Source organism: Pleurodeles waltl, chromosome 7, assembly GCF_031143425.1.
Source record: "Pleurodeles waltl isolate 20211129_DDA chromosome 7, aPleWal1.hap1.20221129, whole genome shotgun sequence".
NCBI lineage: Eukaryota > Metazoa > Chordata > Amphibia > Caudata > Salamandridae > Pleurodeles > Pleurodeles waltl.
The window spans coordinates 1139458952-1139481867 of record NC_090446.1 but is presented as its reverse complement, the minus strand read 5'-3'; the positions used below and the strand labels follow the sequence as shown (position 1 = coordinate 1139481867).

General features: G+C 50.5%; 1 protein-coding gene across 2 annotated transcripts in view; it reads right to left on the bottom strand.

Annotated features, from left to right (window-relative positions):
• TEN1 (TEN1 subunit of CST complex) overlaps nt 1-22916 on the bottom strand; it is a 137251-nt gene that overhangs the window by 15161 nt on the left and 99174 nt on the right. Inside the window, exon 1 of one of the 2 annotated variants that reach the window (XM_069200200.1) lies at nt 4099-4203. The exons of the other annotated variant lie outside the window; for it this stretch is intronic. The gene's annotated coding sequence lies outside the window, so the exon portion shown is untranslated. Of the gene's footprint in view, nt 1-4098; nt 4204-22916 lie in introns of those variants that run through there. 2 annotated transcript variants of the gene reach the window in all.

Here is a 22916-nt window from a genome sequence, read left to right as displayed (position 1 = left end):
ACGCCCTACCCCCCAACACACGTCACTGGATCAAACAACATCCAAATCCAGACACTAACACCACCATCGAGCTAGCCTGTGCCTTTCACCGCTCCCTCGAGTTCAAAACCCCCCCCCCCTAGGTCAACGCCTAGCCCCGTTCGTCCGAGTCCCGGTTCATCCTTATCGGTGGGTCGAAGGTCCAACGATGATGTGGGGAAGATGCGAGGATTGGAGAAGCCATATGTTCAACAACCACAGTGTTTTAGTTGTGGTGAATGGGGACACATAGCCCGGGTTTGTCCCTTAAAAACAGATAAACCCGAACCAATGGAGATAGGAATTACTAGGGGAAGAGTCTTTTATACCGGGGGAAGGGACACCCCCTATAAAAAGAAACTTGTTATTAATGGAAGGCCCACCCTAGCCCTCATTGATTCAGGATGTAGTCAGTCCGTAATCCGGGCTGACTTACTTGACAACCTTACCTTTCCGACAGGTCTTATGGTGTCCATCTGCTGTATTCATGGCGAAACCAAGGAATATCCTCTAAGATGGACGACTCTATCGTGGGAAGGAAAGGAAAATCCCATAAGGATGGGGGTAGTGGAACAGCTAGTGGAAGAAGCTATAATTGGAACGGATTTCTCAAAATTTTCGGAGCTCCTGGATAGTACCCGACATTTTGAAAAATGTAATACCTGGTGGAAAAGTGCTCCCTTCTATGATATACCTATACCTTCTCCATTGGACCGGTACAAACCCTCCCGAAGCGAAAAAAGAGCAACCAGAAAGGCATACGCAAAGGAAAACACGAGTCCCGGGAAGGTAATTTCACCGGTTCTTACCCTTACTAACCTACCCCCTTTTCGGAATTGCCAAAGAGAGGATCCAAGTTTGACTCATGCCTGGAAAAATGCAAGGCCCCGGACCCGCCAAGATAAAGCGCCATCGTTCACAATAGTCAAAAACCTATTATATCGAGTCACTAGCAATGACCGAGAAGAGAAGAGACAATTATTAGTCCCCGAACCCTATAGACAACAAGTTCTACACTTAGCCCACAGTCAGCCAGGGGGTGGTCACTATGGGAGGGAAAAGACGGAAGAATATCTGTTGAGGAGGTTCTATTGGCCGGGTGTCTTTTCTCAAATTAGGAAATTCTGTCAACAATGTCCCAAATGCCAAATGATTGATCCTGGTACAAGAAGAAGAGCCCCGTTGCAACCACTTCCTATCATAGATATTCCCTTCTCACGAATAGGAATGGACATTGTTGGTCCTCTCCTACCCTCTTCCCGAGGGTACCGTTACATATTAGTGTTGGTAGATTACGCTACTAGGTACCCCGAGGCCATCCCTCTTAGTAGTATTAACACCAAGAGTGTTGCCCACGCCATGATAGGGTTCTTCTCCCGAGTCGGGTTTCCCCGGGAAATCTTAACGGACCAAGGTACCCAATTCATGTCCTCTTTGATGACCCAAATATGTCAACTTTTGGGGATCAAACAATTGCGAACGTCGGTTTATCATCCACAGACTGATGGCCTGGTGGAAAGGTACAACCGAACACTGAAAAATCTTCTAAAAAAATCTATCTCTGAGACAGGGAGGGACTGGGACAGGAAACTCCCCTTAGTATTGTACGCGGTCAGAACCCATGAACAAGCGTCTACGGGCCACAGTCCGTTTGAACTGTTATTCGGGCGACAACCCCGGACCTTGTTAGACATGGCGGCGGAGTTATGGGAGGAGGAGGATGGGGAAAAACCCCTTCTGAAATATACCCAAGAATTAAAAAACCACCTACACACGGTGTGGGAAAACGTGAGAAAAAACATGGAGGAAGCTCAAGAAAAACAGAAAAGGTATTATGATAGAAATGCCCAGTTGAGGTCTTTTTCCATAGGGGATAAAGTCTTAGTACTTCTCCCCAGTTCGGACAACAAGCTGTTAGCAAAGTGGCAGGGGCCATATAGAGTGACAGGAATAATAACACCAGTGACCTATAAACTCCAGCTCACCGGTGGCCCCACTAGGTCACAGATTTTTCACATTAATCTTTTAAAAAAATGGGAAGAACCGGTGGCTGACCCAGTCCCAGGATGTCTGGTCAACACCGTCAAGGAATTGGAAATAGGGTGGTGTCCGACTGACAGCCCTAGCGGGCACGAGGTACCGGTCATCAATACAGACCTCTCGGTTCAACAGCATGAGCAGTTAAACAAACTCCTCTATGAACATTCACAGATATTCTCTCTGGTACCCGGAAGAACCAAGCTGGTACACCATCAGATCATAACCCCTCCGGGCAAAATAGTGCGGTTACGACCTTATCGTATCCCCGAAGCTAGGAAGACCCTAGTAGAAAGTGAAATAAAGAAAATGCTAGACCTAGATATTATAGAACCCTCTCAAAGCCCCTGGTGTTCACCTGTGGTATTGGTGCCCAAACCGGATGGGTCTATACGTTTTTGTATTGACTTTAGACAAGTCAATTCCATCTCCCAGTTTGATACATATCCGCTTCCAAGAGTAGACGAACTTTTAGAGAAATTGGGGAAGGCCAAATACATGTCTACTCTCGATTTAACAAAAGGCTACTGGCAGATCCCCCTCGCCCCAGAAGATAGAGAAAAAACGGCCTTTGTTACCCCCTCCGGACTGTATCATTTTAATGTTCTCCCTTTTGGGTTGCATGGGGCACCCGCCACCTTCCAACGCCTAATTGACACAATTCTACGACCTCATACCAGTTATGCTGCCGCATATCTGGATGACATCGTCATATTTAGTGAGACATGGGAAGACCATTTAACACACATAGGTAGAATCTTTACTGTATTACGAAAGACTGGTCTGACAGCCAATCCATCTAAGAGTCGACTGGCCTTTAATGATATTTCTTACCTGGGCTATCACATAGGGAAAGGTGTACTAAGGCCCCAAATGAATAAAATTGAAGCCATTCTACGCATCAATGCTCCCACCTCGAAAAAGGAGGTCCGTTCCTTTTTAGGCCTGGTAGGATACTACCGACGGTTTATACCCCATTATTCCACCTTGGCCGCCCCCCTGACCGACCTTCTGAGAAAAGGACAACCCAAAACCATCACTAGACTAACCCCGGGGCAATATCATAGTTATCGTACCCTACAGAGATGCCTCACTACTCAACCAATCTTGAAATGTCCTGAGTTCAATAAACCCTTCCATCTTCAAACGGATGCCTCCGACGTAGGATTGGGGGCCGTACTTTTTCAGAAAGATGAAGCCGAAGTAAATCATCCCGTGGTCTTTATTAGCCGTAAATTGTTTCCCAGAGAACAGAGATATCCCATTGTCGAGCGTGAGTGTCTTGCCATTAAATGGGCAATCGAGAGCCTACAATATTACCTTCTGGGAAGGTCCTTCCTACTGTATACGGATCATGCTCCCCTTACCTGGCTCTCGAGGTATAAAAACACCAACAATCGTATTCTGAGATGGTTTATCGAGCTTCAACCTTTCTCCTTTCAGGTTTGCCACCTCCCTGGTGATCTTATGGGTCAAGCCGACTATTTATCGCGGTTCCCGGGACCTGTGGGACTCGACAGCCCCATTCAAGTGAGGGGATGTGTAACCAGTCGTCTCCCGACGCCGGTTTTCAGGAAGACGCGGAAACTGACAAGGAATACCCCGGGGCCGCCCGAGGATCTCTGGACGTCATGACGTCAAACGTCATGTACGTCAGAGAGGAAAACAGAAGAAAAACCGCCCACAGAGAGAGAGAAAAAAACGCCAAGGAGGACGCCGACAGAGTGGCCTCCCGAGGTACGATCACCCCGTAAATGGGAGAGGGGTGCCGGGTGGTTCTTGGGGCTTTGGGGAAATAAGGGAAAAGGGCTCATTTCCCCTAAGGGAGGGGAAATAGTGTAAAACGGGAGATAATACAACCTCTAACAGCACCGAACCCCATACCTAATTACCGCTGACAGGTAGAGGAAAAGGGACTTCACAAGCGTACCTCGCTATAGAGAAGGCACGAATAAAGTAGAACCCTCACTCCTACACTCCCGCCGACCCTCACCAACCTACTAAACCTAAACAACCCTTTACAAATATTTAATTTCCACTTACCTGTATTCTTTTCTTCTTTATTTTGGGGAGCCTGGGCCGCTGACATACGGGAAGATCGGAACTCCTTAAAGCTGGACCAGACACCACCCGAACCTTATCAGAAGCCTAAAAGAGAAGATAAAACAAAAAAAGGGACTCTTATTAAATTTTGTTGAAAGACTATATCAACCCTGTCATTTGGTGAAGATGATGAATTCACCCTAGACCCGGACCGAAATAAACTCCTTAAACCCTTGAGCACGCGTCTGTCGCCTTAATCCAATATCCCTTCAACCCGGGATAAAGAACCCATCACACACTGCCACATTGGACAATTCGAAATACACACACCTGATACACATGCCCACACCACTCCCACACACCCATTACAATATAAAACTCACACCCACATCACCCACAAACCCCTACGACCAAAATACCGAAAGAAGGCCAGAGAGAGACACTACAAACTACTACCAAGCATCCACAGGCACACAATACCATCACCCACATAACTTCCACGCACCTCACACAACACACCACACCACTAAATATCACGCCACTTATCACCACACACACCACCCCACACATCACCCACACTACCCCATGGCACGGCAAAGACACCCCAGGTTCTCTGAGGAGGAGCTCAGGGTCATGGTGGAGGAAATCGTCTGGGTAGAGCCACAGCTATTCGGATCACAGGTGCAGCACACCTCCATAGCTAGGAAGATGGAGCTATGGCGAAGAATAGTGGACAGGGTTAACGCAGTGGGACAGCACCCAAGAAATAGGGATGACATCAGGAAGAGGTGGAACGACCTACGGGGGAAGGTGCGTTCCGTGGTCTCAAGACACCACCTTGCGGTTCAGCGGACTGGCGGCGGACCCCCACCTCCTCCCCCACAACTAACAACATGGGAGGAGCAAGTCTTGGCGATTCTGCATCCTGAGGGCCTCGCAGGAGTAGATGTAGGAATGGACTGTGGTAAGGCAATGCGTTACTACTATATCCCCCACCCTACCTGCATGCCATCACATACCTCCACCCTCGCCTCAACCCCATCACTCCAACTCCTCACAAATATCCCAATATCACAAACCACACATCCCAACACCAAGCCCTGCATGCAAAAACAAAGCAAGGACACCCATCACCAAAGCATGGCCACTGCACATACCCATACACCCCCCTAAACCACCATCACACAAGGTCCCACACAGGAATGCAAGCACTGGGGTACACGGTCACCCACCCATTGCACACCATGGCACACACAGATGCAATAAACATCCTTTTATACCCCTGCAGGGCCCCTACCCAACGTCACTGGACAGGAGGGTCCACACATGTCCACACCACCAACAGAAGAGGCCCACAGTGATGACAGCAGCTCTGTCCAACTGGATCTAGATGACCAGCCCGGCCCATATGGGACCTCGGGACAGTCGGTTCCCCTCACACTGGCACAGGCCACCATAGAGCTTCCCCCCTCTGGAAACACCAGCACAGCACCCTCCCAGCGGGCCCATACCTCTGTCTCCAGGACACGTCAATCAGCAGTGTGTCCACCACTACAGGGAACCCAGGATAACCCACCACCCCAACAACAACAGGGACCTGGGGGCAGTGGCAGTGGGCACACGGTCCAGGGGATAGAGGCCCAGGAACACAGGGGAACTGGGAGGGCTGCTGTGCGACAGGGGGAGGACCGGCCCAGGGAACCCACTCTCCACGAGGCCCTCTCCAACATCATGGGAGCCTACCACCATTCCCAGGAGACGATGGCAACGGTACTGGCCAAGTTTCAGGAGACCCACCGGTTGCAGGAGGAACAGTATTTGGGCTTCAGGGAGGAACTCAGATCCATCAGTTCCACCCTGGGCACCATCGTAGGGGTGCTGAAGGAAGTCCTCAACGCCAGGAGGGACACTGTGGCACAACAAGGGGCCCCTGACACTAGCCTGGACAATGAACTGCCCACCACCTCCGCCGGTGCTAGTGGACAGGAGGCACAGCCACAGGACCACCACACCAGCACCCCACCCCCTGCAGAGGGAGAACCACCCCGCAAACGGTCCCTGAGATCCAGGACAAAGACAGAGAACGATGCCAAGACCCCCGCCAAGAAATGAGACCCCCTGATTGTCATCCTTCTGTCCCACCTTGTCACCCTGTCCATCCTCAAACTGCTCCAGCTCCACTTCCTATGCCCATTTGGGCAATGCACCTGTGAGACTAATAGACTGGACTCTGCCATGGACATTCCTCCACCATCACCCCTCACTATTTTACAGCACCCTCCAATATTGAGCACTTAAATAAACACCCTTAAAGCACAAAACAATCTGGAGTCTGTCTGTGATGTCGAAATAGTGTATTAGCAATTACAGTGTCAAAATGCTCTTTCAATTGTAATGTCAACATACCTATGTCACACAGCTCTAATCCATGAGGAAACAAAGCAGATGTCACACAGTGGGACCCACAGCTGTGAAATCGTAAGGGAAAGTGACAACTCAGTGACCATACACTGGGTGAAAACGACAGACAGTAGAGAGGTAGTAGTGTTAAAGTACATGTAGTAGGCAGGTTTGTATTCTTACCTGTGTCTCAATGGAAGTATTGCAGGATCACCGAGTTCCTGTTGTCGATGTCCTCTTCTTCTGCTTCCTCGTCTTCACTGTCCACAGGCTCCACAGCTGCCACAACACCCCCATCTGGACCATCCTCCTGCAGAAAAGGCACCTGTCGTCGCAAAGCTAAGTTGTGAAGCATACAGCAGGCCACGATGATCTGGCACACCTTCTTTGGTGAGTAGAATAGGGATCCACCTGTCATATGGAGGCACCTGAACCTGGCCTTCAGGAGGCCGAAGGTCCACTCTATAATCCTCCGAGTTCACCCATGGGCCTCATTGTAGCGTTCCTCTGCCCTTGTCCTGGGATTCCTCACTGGGGTCAGTAGCCATGACAGGTTGGGGTAACCAGAGTCACCTGCAAATGGTGAGGGACAACTGTTAGACACACACTAACCTGTAGGGATATCCCCAGACAACTATTCCCACTGAGTTGCTTCCAGGTGCTCACCTAATAGCCACACACGGGGCCTCTGGAGTTGCCCCATCTCATAAGGGATACTGCTATTCCGCAGGATGTAAGCGTCATGCACTGAGCCAGGGAATTTGGCATTAACATGGGAGATGTACTGGTCGGCCAAACACACCATCTGCACATTCATCGAATGATAACTCTTCCGGTTTCTGTACCCCTGTTCACTCCTGCGGGGTGGGGGACCAAAGCCACATGTGTCCCATCAATGGCACCTATGATGTTGGGGATATGTCCCAGGGCATAGAAATCACCTTTCACTGTAGGCAAATCCTCCACCTGAGGGAAAACGATGTAGCTCCGCATGTGTTTCAGCAGGACAGACAACACTCTGGACAACACGTTGGAAAACATAGGATGGGACATCCCTGATGCTATGGCCACTGTTGTTTGAAATGACACACTTGCAAGAAATGGAGTACTGACAGCACCTACACTAGAGGGGGGATTCCTGTGGGATGGCGGATAGCTGACATCAGGTCTGGCTCCAACTGGGCACACAGTTCCAGGATTGTGGCACGATCAAGCCTGTAGGTGATGATCACATGTCTTTCCTCCATTGTCGACAGGTCCACCAGCGGTCTGTACACCGGAGGACTCCGCCATCTCCTCACATGTCCCAGCGGACGGTGCCTATGAAGCACAACACCGAGCACATAGTCAGCCAACTCAGAGGTACGTACCCACAGCTTACACAGAACACGATTCATAATCCGAAATTTGCATGTATGAGTGTTGAGGCAAGGCCTAGGTATGTGTGACGCAGTTAAAAATTAAGCCATGTGGGCCCCTGAAATGGCAGCTGCCTGACCTGTAAAGTGGGACAATGGGATGTGAGGTAACTGCTCTGACATTGTACACTGTCGCGGTAAGCACTCGAAGACCGCAGCGCAATTCTGCATTGGTTAACATTGGACCCTATGGGTCCCAGGAGCCAATGAAGATGTACGCTGGCGGTGACAGTACGCACCGCCGCGGACATGACCGCCATTTTCTATCTGTTGAATCACTCAATACCTGATCTTCGACAGGAGAGGACCTACACTGCAAGTGCTGCTGTGACCTCAGTCTGGAAGAGACAATGGCTCGTGCGTCTGGGGAAAGGGTATGGGGGCCAATGACTGTGACGGTGCAGTTGGCAATAACTTTTCTTTTTCCCCGGTACAATTACTGTAGGTCAGCGCCCACCAGAAGAAGGATGTTTGGCGGGCCATCGCCAAGGACGTCCGGACGCTGGGGGTCTATCACAGACGGAGCACCCACTGCCGTAAGAGATGGGAGGCCATTCGCCGCTGGAGCAAGAAGACGGCAGAGGCCCAGCTAGGGATGGCCTCCCAACGTGGGAGGGGTGCCCGTCGCACCATGACCCCCCTGATGTTCAGGATCCTGGCGGTGGCGTACCCGGGGTTGGATGGGCGCTTGAGGGCATCACAGCAGCCACAAGGGGGTGAGTACACACTCATTCAGCTGATTCAGCGTGCAGTGGAGGTGTCTGGGTGGGGGAGGTGCGCTCTGGGTTTCCCTAGGCCAGGGCGAGTGTGTTAGTTAGGTCCCCTTCTTCTGGCAGACCCTGTGCCACCCCACCCCACCTGTGTTCAGTGCCAACTACACCTAGTCAGGCTCCTGTGACATCCATGTGTGCAGATGTCGGCCAGATGTCAGCCATAGCCTTGTAGGCCATGTCCCAGGGATTGAACAGTGGACCCCAAGTGCGCGGCGTAGTGCAGGGGGCTTCTGTGTCTGTCGTGTCCGCCAACGGTAGCGGTAATGCATGCACTCAACATGTCTTTCTTCTGTCGTCCCCCCCCTCTTTGTGGTCTCCCTGTTCTTGTGTGCATTAGCATCATCAGGCGGAGGAGCAGTGGCACCGGAGCAGGAGGGAGCTGCATCCCACATGGCTCTGGAGGGCGAGACTATGGACTCGGAATTCACCGGTGGGACGGAGGGCGAGGGGAGCTCCACAGCGGTGACAGGAGCTGAGACCAGTGATACGGACTCATCCTCTGATGGGAGCTCCCTTGTGGTGGCCGCCACATCTGTGCCCCCCACATCTACAGGTACAGCCGCCACCCACCCTACCAGCACCGCCCTCCCAGCAGCCCCTCAGCCTTTGTCCCGTGCCCGCTCACCCAGGAGGGTGGGCATCACCTTCGCCCCAGGCACCTCAGGCCCTGCTCCAGTCACCCCTGCTGCCCTCAGTGAGGAGGCCATTGACCTCCTCAGGTCCCTCACTGTTGGGCAGTCTACCATTTCGAATGCCATCCAGGGTGTAGAGAGGCAGTTGCAACAAACAAATACATTCCTGGAGGACATTCATTCTGGTCAGGTAGCCCTTCAGCGAGCTTTTCAGACTCTGGCCTCAGCACTGATGGCAGCTATTGTCCCTGTCTCTAGCCTCCCCCCTCCAACTTCCTCCACCCAGACCCACACCCCTGTACCTCAGCCTACCCCAAGAACACCATCAGACCAGCATGCACACACGTCAACACACAAGGGAAGCTCTGGCAAACATAAGCACCACACATCCCACAGGCACTCACGTAAGCATCACACACATGCAGACACACCAACATCCACTGCCTCCACTGTGTCCCCCTCCTCCTCGTCTCCCTCCACCCTCCCAGTCTCGTCTCCACTCACACCTGCATGCACTACATCTACATCCACTACTTCCATGACCAGCACACACACCACCACACCCCGCTCACGTGCAGTCACCAACCCCACTACCATTCACACGTCCCCTGTGGCAAGGAGCCACAGCACGGACAGTCCCCCACCTGTCAAGCATCAAAAGCATCAAAAGTTGGCCGGAGAAGACCGCCATCAGCCCCGCTGCCCAGGAGGCAACCGCCATCATCCCCGCTGCCCAGGAGGCAACCACCATCATCCCCGCTGCCCAGGAGGCCACCGCCATCAACCCCGCTGCCCAGGAGGCCACCGCCATCAACCCCGCTGCCCAGGAGGCCACCGCCATCAGCCCCGCTGCCCAGGAGGCCACCGCCATCAGCCCCGCTGCCCAGGAGGCCACCACCATCAGCCCCGCTGCCCAGGAGGCCACCGCCGTCAGCCCCGCTGGGCCAGAAAGGACCGCCATCAGCCCAGCTGGGCCAGAAAGCACGGCCAGCACCAGCCCCGCTGGGCCAGAAAGGACCGCCAGCAGCAGCCCCGCTGGGCCAGACAGGACCGCCAACACCAGCCCCGCTGGGCCAGACAGGACCGCCAACACCAGCCCCGCTGGGCCAGAAAGGACCGCCAGCACCAGCCCCGCTGGGCCAGAAAGGACCGCAAGAAAGGACCGCCAGCACCAGCCCTGCTGGGCCAGACAGGAGCGCCAGCACCAGCCCCGCTAGGCCAGAAAAGTCCACCAGCACTAGCCCCGCTGGGCCAGACAGGACCGCCAGCAGCTGAGTCACTGCAAAGGACCCCGCTGCAACAAGCACCGCTGAACACGACACCGCTGCCACAAGCACCGCTGAACAGGACACCGCCGCCACAAGCACCGCTGAACAGGACACCGCCGCCACAAGCACCGCTGAACAGGACACCTCCGCCACAAGCACCGCTGCCAAGGACACCACCACCACAAGCACCGCTGGCCCATGAGCGCCAAGGGCACTGACGCTACTGTGTCCGCCACTAGCAGGATGAAGCACTCTGGGCACAAAGCCCCCTCCAGAACCAGTGGAGAAAGGCATCCACTACCTCTGTCCTTGGCAGGATGAAGCACTCTGGGCACAAAGCCCCCTCCAGAACCAGTGGAGATTTACATCCACTACCTCTGCCCTTGGCAGGATGAAGCACTCTGGGCACAAAGCCCCCTCCAGAACCAGTGGAGATTTACATCCACTACCTCTGTCCTTGGCATGATGAAGCACTCTGGGCACAAAGCCACATCCAGAACCAGTGGAGAAAGGCATCCACTACCTCAGTCCTTGGCAGGATGAAGCACTCTGGGCACAAAGCCCCCTCCAAAACCAGTGGAGATTTACATCCACTACCTCAGTCCTTGGCAGGATGAAGCACTCTGGGCACAAAGCCCCCTCCAGAACCAGTGGAGATTTACATCCACTACCTCTGTCCTTGGCAGGATGAAGCACTCTGGGCACAAAGCCCCCTCCAGAACCAGTGGAGAAAGGCATCCACTACCTCTGTCCTTGGCAGGATGAAGCACTCTGGGCATAAAGCCCCCTCCAGACCCAGTGGAGATTTACATCCACTACCTCTGTCCTTGGCAGGATGAAGCACTCTGGGCACAAAGCCCCCTCCAGAACCAGTGGAGAAAGGCATCCACTACCTCTGTCCTTGGCAGGATGAAGCACTCTGGGCACAAAGCCCCCTCCAGAACCAGCGGAGATTTACATCTACTACCTCTGTCCTTGGCATGATGAAGCACTCTGGGCACAAAGCCCCATCCAGAACCAGTGGAGATTTACATCCACTACCTCTGCCCTTGGCAGGATGAAGCACTCTGGGCACAAAGCCCCCTCCAGAACCAGTGGAGAAAGGCATCCACTACCTCTGTCCTTGGCAGGATGAAGCACTCTGGGCACAAAGCCCCCTCCAGAACCAGTGGAGATTTACATCCACTACCTCTGTCCTTGGCAGGATGAAGCACTCTGGGCACAAAGCCCCATCCAGAACCAGTGGAGAAAGGCATCCACTACCTCAGTCCTTGGCAGGATGAAGCACTCTGGGCACAAAGCCCCCTCCAAAACCAGTGGAGATTTACATCCACTACCTCAGTCCTTGGCAGGATGAAGCACTCTGGGCACAAAGCCCCCTCCAGAACCAGTGGAGAAAGGCATCCACTACCTCTGTCCTTGGCAGGATGAAGCACTCTGGGCACAAAGCCCCCTCCAGAACCAGTGGAGATTTACATCCACTACCTCTGTCCTTGGCAGGATGAAGCACTCTGGGCACAAAGCCCCCTCCAAAACCAGTGGAGATTTACTTCCACTACCTCAGACCTTGGCAGGATGAAGCACTCTGGGCACAAAGCCCCCTCTAGAACCAGTGGAGATTTACATCCACTACCTCTGTCCTTGGCAGGATGAAGCAGTCTGGGCACAAAGCCCCCTCCAGAACCAGTGGAGAAAGGCATCCACTACCTCTGTCCTTGGCAGGATGAAGCACTCTGGGCACAAAGCCCCCTCCAGAACCAGTGGAGATTTACATCCACTACCTCTGTCCTTGGCAGGATGAAGCACTCTGGGCACAAAGCCCCCTCCAGAACCAGTGGAGAAAGGCATCCACTACCTCTGTCCTTGGCAGGATGAAGCACTCTGGGCACAAAGCCCCCTCCAGAACCAGTGGAGATTTACATCCACTACCTCTGTCCTTGGCATGATGAAGCACTCTGGGCACAAAGCCCCATCCAGAACCAGTGGAGATTTACATCCACTACCTCTGCCCTTGGCAGGATGAAGCACTCTGGGCACAAAGCCCCCTCCAGAACCAGTGGAGAAAGGCATCCACTACCTCAGTCCTTGGCAGGATGAAGCACTCTGGGCACAAAGCCCCCTGCAGAACCAGTGGAGATTTACATCCACTACCTCTGTCCTTGGCAGGATGAAGCACTCTGGGCACAAAGCCCCATCCAGAACCAGTGGAGAAAGGCATCCACTACCTCAGTCCTTGGCAGGATGAAGCACTCTGGGCACAAAGCCCCCTCCAAAACCAGTGGAGATTTATATCCACTACCTCTGTCCTTGGCAGGATGAAGCACTCTGGGCACAAAGCCCCCTCCAGAACCAGTGGAGATTTACATCCACTACCTCTGACCTTGGCAGGATGAAGCACTCTGGGCACAAAGCCCCCTCCAGAACCAGTGGAGAAAGGCATCCACTACCTCTGTCCTTGGCAGGATGAAGCACTCTGGGCACAAAGCCCCCTCCAGAACCAGTGGAGATTTACATCCACTACCTCTGTCCTTGGCAGGATGAAGCACTCTGGGCACAAAGCCCCCTCCAGAACCAGTGGCGAAAGGCATCCACTACCTCTGTCCTTGGCAGGATGAAGCATTCTGGGCACAAAGCCCCCTCCAGAACCAGTGGAGATTTACATCCACTAACTCTGTCCTTGGCATGATGAAGCACTCTGGGCACAAAGCCCCATCCAGAACCAGTGGAGATTTACATCCACTACCTCTGCCCTTGGCATGATGAAGCACTCTGGGCACAAAGCCCCATCCAGAACCAGTGGAGAAAGGCATCCACTACCTCAGTCCTTGGCAGGATGAAGCACTCTGGGCACAAAGCCCCCTCCAAAACCAGTGGAGATTTACATCCACTACCTCAGTCCTTGGCAGGATGATGCACTCTGGGCACAAAGCCCCCTCCAGAACCAGTGGAGATTTACATCCACTACCTCTGTCCTTGGCAGGATGAAGCACTCTGGGCACAAAGCCCCCTCCAGAACCAGTGGAGAAAGGCATCCACTACCTCAGTCCTTGGCAGGATGAAGCACTCTGGGCACAAAGCCCCCTCCAAAACCAGTGGAGATTTACATCCACTACCTCAGTCCTTGGCAGGATGATGCACTCTGGGCACAAAGCCCCCTCCAGAACCAGTGGAGATTTACATCCACTACCTCTGTCCTTGGCAGGATGAAGCACTCTGGGCACAAAGCCCCCTCCAGAACCAGTGGAGATTTACATCCACTACCTCTGTCCTTGGCAGGATGAAGCACTCTGGGCACAAAGCCCCCTCCAGAACCAGTGGAGATTTACATCCACTACCTCTGCCCTTGGCAGGATGAAGCACTCTGGGCACAAAGCCCCCTCCAGAACCAGTGGAGATTTACATCCACTACCTCTGTCCTTGGCATGATGAAGCACTCTGGGCACAAAGCCCCATCCAGAACCAGTGGAGAAAGGCATCCACTACCTCAGTCCTTGGCAGGATGAAGCACTCTGGGCACAAAGCCCCCTCCAAAACCAGTGGAGATTTACATCCACTACCTCAGTCCTTGGCAGGATGAAGCACTCTGGGCACAAAGCCCCCTCCAGAACCAGTGGAGATTTACATCCACTACCTCTGTCCTTGGCAGGATGAAGCACTCTGGGCACAAAGCCCCACCCAGAACCAGTGGAGAAAGGCATCCACTACCTCTGTCCTTGGCAGGATGAAGCACTCTAGGCACAAAGCCCCCTCCAGAACCAGTGGAGATTTACATCCACTACCTCAGTCCTTGGCAGGATGAAGCACTCTGGGCACAAAGCCCCCTCCAGAACCAGTGGAGAAAGGCATCCACTACCTCTGTCCTTGGTAGGATGAAGCACTCTGGGCTCAAAGCCCCCTCCAGAACCAGTGGAGATTTACATCCACTACCTCTGTCCTTGGCAGGATGAAGCACTCTGGGCACAAAGTCCCCTCCAGAACCAGTGGAGATTTACATCCACTAACTCTGTCCTTGGCTTGATGAAGCACTCTGGGCACAAAGCCCCATCCAGAACCAGTGGAGAAAGGCATCCACTACCTCAGTCCTTGGCAGGATGAAGCACTCTGGGCACAAAGCCCCCTCCAGAACCAGTGGAGATTTACATCCACTACCTCAGTCCTTGGCAGGATGAAGCACTCTGGGCACAAAGCCCCCTCCAGAACCAGTGGAGATTTACATCCACTACCTCAGTCCTTGGCAGAATGAAGCACTCTGGGCACAAAGCCCCCTCCAGAACCAGTGGAGGCTGTTATCCACTTGAGAGACTGTGGCTTTGCACTCCCCAGGATTGAATAGTGGGCAAACCACCCACTGTAGAGACTTGAGAGACTGTGGCTTTGCACTCCCCAGGATTGAACAGTGGGCAAACCACCCACTGTAGAGACTTGAGAGACTGTGGCTTTGCACTCCCCAGGACTGAACAGTGGGCAAACCACCCACTGTAGAGACTTGAGAGACTGTGGCTTTGCACTCCCCAGGATTGAACAGTGGGCATGGGGCTCCCTCGTGGATTTGGCGTTGTGCACTCAACCGGCTGAGGTGCCCCCCCTTTCCCTCCCCCCTGAGGTGCCTGTTTTATTGCTATCTGATGCCCCTGCAGTGTTCTCTCCGTCATGTTCGGGAATTGAGTGTGGGCCTCACCCATGCCGTGTGGGCCCAGTGTTCCACGGACTTCAACGGAGCAATACCTGGACTACTATTCTTGGTGTATATATATTTGTTAATAGTGTATATATATTTTTGCGTACTGGATTTTAATATATTACAATGGTTACACTCATTTCCTTTTGTCTTTGCATTCTTCCGGGGGGCTTAGGGGGTGTAACTGTAATGTATCATGCTGTATTAGTGTGTGTGTTGTAGTGGGTGAGGGTGGGGGTGTTGCGTGTTGTGTGTGTGTGTGTCCCTGTTTTTTCCCTCCCCCCTCCCCTGTGTCGTAGGTGCAGTACTCACTGTGGTCTTCGCCGCCGGTGTTTGTGCTCCTGATAGAGGAGCAAGAAGATAAGGGCAGGGAAAATGTGCAGCTCTGGTTCCATGGCGTCCTGGTTCCTCGTGGGATGTGTAGAGGTGAGCGTTTTCCCTTCGAAGTCCTGTTTCCGCCATGTTTTTGTTCACGGTGAATCCGCCCCGGAAAAGGTGGCGGATTGGTAGGTTGTGATACTGTGGGCGGTACATTGTCCTCCGCCTGTCTGTTAGCGGTGACCGCCATGCTGTTTGTTTGTACCACCGTGGCGGTCGGAGTGTTAAAGTGGCTGTCTTTGTTGGCGGTTTCCGCCACGTTCGTAATTCCATTTTTTTTCTGCCGGCCTGTTGGCGGTCTTACCGCCGCTTTAACACCATCCGCCAGGGTTGTAATGACCACCAATGTATTTTACTTGCCTGGGGTGGGGCAAACTATATGGGAAACTGGATGTACTTGCAGTACATCCATACAGAGGATCAGGTTAAATGGTAACTCCCAAACTGTTGGCCAGCTCTGTCATCATTGTGCATTGTCCAGCTGTTAGTTGACTCAATCATGTCATATACCTTACTATGAGATAAATAAATGTACATTGTCATGTCTTTGCTCAGACAAGATATGAGGGAATCAACAGTCATCTTACCACCAACATACTCCCAAGAGCTTGGAGCATGGTGTATGCAATTGCAAATCTCTGTATCCCAAATTGCTCTAACCAAGATTTGGAAGGAGCTGTCATTATCATATAAGGAGATCATGTAAAGGCATGTCTAATAGCCAAAGTTAAACATCACATGTTGCATCACTTACAGCAACTGTGTGTTCGACTTCTCCTACAGGTAACCTTGCCATAGTCACCATGGAGAGGACACCAGAGACTGACATTACCCCTCTGGATGAAGGCCCCAGTGAGGAAAACACCTCTTGATGTTTGGACACTGAGGACAAAGATGGCCCATCAGGGACACCTGGCCAGTCAATTACTGCGAGCCTCACCCTGCCCACATCAACTTCACCCAGCCCTGTTGCATCCACATCACAGGCAACCATTTCCCCCAAACCTGTGTCCCAAGGACAGCGCCTTCCATTGTGTGCTCCCAGTTCAGGTACCTGAGTTTCCTGTTGTCACCCGGACAACAATGGACCTGCCACAAGTGGGAGTGGGCATACTGTGCCAGGGGCACAGGCACGTGCAGGTAGGGTGCGTGGAGGGGATGGTGTGGGCCAGAGGACGGGGCTCCAAGGGACACAACTGGCAATGACACTATCTCCCAAGTCCTGGGAGCCTACCAACATTCCCATGGCATGATGGGCCTGGTACTGACCATGATGGGGGAGATCCAACAGCTGCAGAGGGACAACCACCAAGAAGTTATGCAGCAATGGCATGCCCAAAATGTCAACCTGGCTTCCACTGCTGGAGTTCTGAGAGACATTAATACCACCCTGATTAGGTTTTGTACTCAACATCAGGCTTCTTCCACTAACAATGAAACATCAGGCCCTTCTACCTCATTGGTAGATAGTGGAATGGAGGCCCTGCCAGGGGAAGGAAATGCCTTAGACACCGGAATGCCTCAGACACCCCAACCTCTGTAGCTGAAGAACCCCCGCAAACATAGGCGTTCACCCAGATATCCAAGAGGAGCAGATACCAAGACCAAAACTACTGAAGGAGGTGAACATCTACTGATTGCTTCCACTTGGGTGGCACTGTTCAGAAACCTATCTCCATTTTCCTATGATATAAGGACACTGGACTTGTGTTTCTAAATAGTAGTGCAGCTACCCTGATGATGACTGAACCTTTCACTGTTTTCTTTGTGTTATTTTTGTTTAATCACTCATTTTGCTGTGCACTCCCCAATAAATGCATCTGAACCACAGATCATGTGTTAGTGTGATTTATCAACCATATACAACTGCCATGTATACTGACTCTTATACTAAAATGTTTCTCTCTAATTTCTTTGGCATTGTCATTACACATGTACTGTCTAACAAGGTTCTAGATATTGCATTGACAAAGTATAATATACATGACAGAAGTCACTTTTATTGCCCTTCCCACATATAGATTTTGAAAATGCCAATGACCACATAGTGAAGTACTGCTGCTAACTTCTGATTTTTAGCAGAGGCGTCATAAACCACAAACTTGCACACTTCTGAAGTTAGGGACATGTCAGTGTTTCACAATGCCAAGAGGCAAACTTTGGTTCAATGCTTCATCAGCTAAAGCCTCATCACATACCCGTATCATAGTTCCCAAAATAACAGACCCCATGTAACAGACAGAGATCAGTACTAATGTCCCCAGTCATGGAAGCTTGCACTTACCATGGTCAGGTATCTGTAGGCCTGCCACTCACCTGTGTCAGTCTTCAAACACATGCACATTGGTCTGCAAAGTGGAAACACACTGACAGCTAAATACAAGTTAGTTCTCATGCAACACAAACCATTATGATGTTAGAGGGTCTGGATACCACATTATGACATGTGTCAGAGACAAATGAAGACCCACATGGCACCATTGGCCCCAACGCCAATACCAAACAGGTCTTTGGTGTGAAAAAGGATACTACAATCCCAATGACCTGACAATATGGGCATAGAACTCACACACCACAAATCTCATGACAGACAGTACCTGGTTTAATCCATGTTCACATCATATATATCAGTCTGCAAATCCAATCTGCCTGTGATACTGTCTGATATTGCCAAATGAGGATGAGCCAAACATTCAATCTGCAATTGAGAAACATAAGGTATAGGTCACATTGAAACATGTACATTACACAGCCAATCACATGTACAAATGTGACTTGGATTGTGCATTGTGATAACATTAGACTATGTTAGTAACATGTCTGTACACAACTCCATGCACCAATCTGCTTGTGTATCAGAGTAATGAGCTTTGGATCCAATTATGAGCTATCTTATGGTCAAAATAAAAACCTTATCTGGCATTCCTAACCTCACCAGTACCCCACTGAATCATGTTCATTACTTCACATCACATACTTTAAGTCAGATGAAGTACTGATTGATGAGATCAGCCCTGATGTCTCCAGCTTCACCCTCATCATGCTCATCCTCACATGGCAAACCTCATTTCCACCCACAGGATCTGCTGGCTCCCCCTCATCTGGTAGGACTGGTATTTGACGTCTCAGGCGAGGTTGTGGAGCATACAGCAGACAAACTTTGTTGGATAAGTAGACGACGGCTCCTCCAGATTTATCAATGCTGGAAAATCTTTCCTTAAGGAGCCCAAAAGTCCGCTCCACGATACGCTTTGTCCTTCCATGGACCTCAATGAAGTGGACTTCCCCTGGCATGGTTGGGTACCTCACTGGTGTCAATAACCAAGGATGGGTAGGGTAGCTACAGTCCCCTGTAAGGAATAGTTACAACAAGCCAAACTTTAATCTTGCACATCCACATATCTGGTAGCAGAGAAAAGGTACAGACACACATGACATACCAACCAGCCAGGCTCTCTCTGTGTATTGTTGTGTTATTAGCAGTGGGATATTGCTGTTCTGCATGATGAAGGCATCATTGACTGAACCAGGATACTCTGCACAAACGTGTGATATGTAGAAGTCTGACAAACAGACCACTTGGACATTGATGAAGTGGAAGTTTTTCCTGTTCCTATACACCTGTTTGTTGGCATTTGGGGGAACCAATGCTACATGGGTGTCATCTATGGCTCCAACCACATCTGGAATGTATCCCAAAGCATAAAAATCAGCCTTTACATGTGCCAAATCTTCACGTTGTGGAAATCGGATGTAGCTGTCCAGATGTTTAAAAAATGCAGCCAGTACAGCCTTCAAGACCACACTGAACATAGGCTGAGACATTCCTGCAGTTAGGACCACTGTATTTTGAAAGGATCCAGTGGCCAGGAAGTGTAGCACTGGCATGACTTGTACAATGGGAGGTATTCTTTTGGGATTACGAATGGCAGGCATCAGATCTGGCTCCAACTGACGACAGAGATCCATGATTGTCTGCCTATCCTGGTGGTATATTTGTTTCACATGTTGTTCCTCCATGGTTTGCAGGTCTGCTACTGGACGGTATCCTGGAGGTTGTCTTGCTCTTCTCACACAAGAGTAACTATATGGAACAACACCAAAATGTATGTGTATGACTCAATCAATGCATTATAAATATGATCACACCAATGTCACAGAGAACTCTACATTTTGTTGCATAAAACAGTGAAAACTTTGTACTCAGCACATACCTAGGCAACATTTGGCTAATAACTGCATCCAGGTCCCTGGTCCCCTAGCATGTTCTTTAAATGGAGACACATGTCACCAACAGTAAAATTCACATCAACTAACCGACAGTAAAAGTCACATCAACTTACTTAACATGTTTAACATATTTGGTACACCTATACTATTTTCAGATTTGCATTACTCTGCTGACAATACTATTTCATGTACATAACTCAGGATACATCAATTTAACATCCTCCACATATTACATGCACATTACTACATGTTGGCATAAAGCCAGCAGTTAACACAATGTCATAAATAAGTTTCCTAGTCAGTGACGCACCTTTCATAACCTTAACGTACATAGATGAGCCTTAAAACGGCAGCTGCCTGACCTACTGTACTGGACATCAGGAAGTGACGTAACCCTGCCGGCGGATGTCGTCAAGGCGGTAGGCAGACATAACCGTGGTGGACATTGCCATTAGTACACATTGCTGCCTTTGGCAGACCTGGGCCAATGATGACGTCTGCCGGCGGTGACAGTCATTTACGTGGTGGACGTGACCGCCACTTTATACTTTAATCCCTCACTTGACTCCTGACATTGCTGCCAGCAAGACCTCCACGACCTGAGCTACTGTGTACTGCCTCTGGGAGCAACCATGCCAAATCCTACAGGTGATAGGGCCCTTGCCTTGTCAGCTGCCGAGCTGGACAAGCTTGTGGAGGAGGTGCTACCCCTGTATGAACAGCTCTACGGTGCACCAGAGAAGCAGGTCAGTGCAATGCAATACACATGTTTGAGATGTTGAGTGTATGATGATGTTCAGGAAATGTGTTTGAATGATGGAATGGCATCATATGTGTGGTTAAGTCGACCTATGCACATGTGCTTGGATAGATTTTGAGCCCTGATATATAGTAGGGAGTGTGTGATGTATGTACCCTGACCCATCTACAAACTGGATAACTTGAAAATTGAAGGTGGTGTAAAAAATTCTTGAACACATATAACATGTTTGAAGACATGCTTGTGGTCTGGTCATATTTTCTAGCCGACACCTGGTGCTGGATAAGCATGTTGTATGCCTGACTCAGACTTCACACATGACCTGACTGCAGACTGCCATTAAACGTAGATGGGATGTTAGCGGAAGTGTGTGCATGACTACTTGCACTAACCTTTGTTTCACCCTTCTTGTTTTGGTATGGTGCATGTGGACATGACTTTCTCCTCTTGCCTTTGTCATCCATGCAGGACAACGCCCATCAGAAGAAGGGAATTTGGCGTGCCATCACCAGAAAAGTCCCTGGGGGTCCACAGCCGGCAGAGCACCCACTGTAGGAAGCAGGTGGGAGGACCTGAGACGCTAGGCCTGGAAGACCGCAGAGGCTCAGCTGGGCATGTCCTCCCAAGGAGGATGAGGTGTTCGTCAGACCTTGACGCCCCCCCCTAATGGCCCACATATTGGCGGTGACCTACCCTGAGTTGGATGGGCGTTTGAGGGCAGCACAGCAGTCAGAAGGGGGTAGGTACTGACTTAACACATTTTAATCCTTCTGCCAGGTAAGTGTATGAAGTGACAGAATCTAAGCTGTGACAATGTAGTAAGTGCAAAGGGTCAAAGGTCTCCAAGGAGCGCACAGATGTACAGTCCTCAACATTGGTACACAAGTGTGCACATTCCATTGTGTATAGGGACATATTACTCTATGTTATCCCAGCTATACAGAAGAATATGATGATGCACATGTGACTGTGTCACATGTGTACCACTATACAGCTTTTCATACCCTGCTGGTTGTTCTTTCCCACCTACAGATCCATACTCCCAGTATTATGATGGTAAGTTGTCCAAGTCTTTGCCCTATGTCCATTCCAATGTCCCTTGATCCATGTCTATGAGCAACATAGAGTCTGATAATTTAAAGCCATTCCTACTTTACAAAAGGTTTCTGATGAGTGACAGCTTCATGCGAGGCTGTGATGTCCATCTGACATTTCACATGCCATGCTTGCTAAACCTATTCAGAGCTGTTAGAAGGTGAGTGGCTACACAGCTAATTCCTTAGCCATTGTGTGGTATGCATGATAAATAGGCCAAGACATCTTCTTCACAGTTACAATCTTAACTGGCTTTTACCAACATCATGTGTACATTGTAAGGTTCAGTCATAAATCAACATTGTGATGTGTCTAAAACATACTTTCTACTGCTATTTTGGATATGATTTATTCCATCTATATGGAAACCTATTGTCTGCACTGACTACATTGTGGTGCAAGTATGGTAGTTCACATGCACATGCGGGTGGAATGGTATGTGTAGTCAGTAAATTGGCTTGCATCAAGGTGTATGTCTTTATCACGGAAGCCTAAGATGTGCTTTGTGTCAGAGATATTTTTCTAAACCAATGTAAGACTGCTCATGTCCGATTTGTGGCTAGTAATGTTGCCACTCATCATGATACATTGTACCGTATGAGGCCTTCATGCACATGGCAGCTGTCCATTGCATTTTAAGAGTAGTTATGCCACCCGTGGTTATCTGTGGGTAAATGTTCTGGGCTAAATAGGCCCTTATAAGTGTGCAAAGCTTTGTTTACAGGTTGACAATGACTAAGATGAGTAAGTCCACATAGTATGTATCATTCTTTCCTACATCACTATTGGTACATGTGTTGGTGAGATGTGTTTAGACTCTATCATACTCCAAATTTGGATATGCCACATAGAGTAGTTGCATGTTTACAAATTTCAGTTGTGAAGGTTGTAAACTCTGTGACATGAAATGGTTTTGGCTTGTATGCAACTTTGTGTTTACCATAAGATAAAGTTCCTTTCCTGGTAAATTACATCAGGCCAATTAGTATGTGTTTAGTATGTGTATGTGATATGCGGAAACCAATGTTACCAGTATTTCCTTGGTTGTTGGTTGTCTTTGTTGCTCTGGATAGGGACCCAGAATCATGTTGCCAAGTTAGCTTGACATGGAATGGTTACTGTCATTGCTCTACTGATATGATGGTATTGTAGGTGTGAGATAGGTGGGTTAGCTGGTGTGTGACAT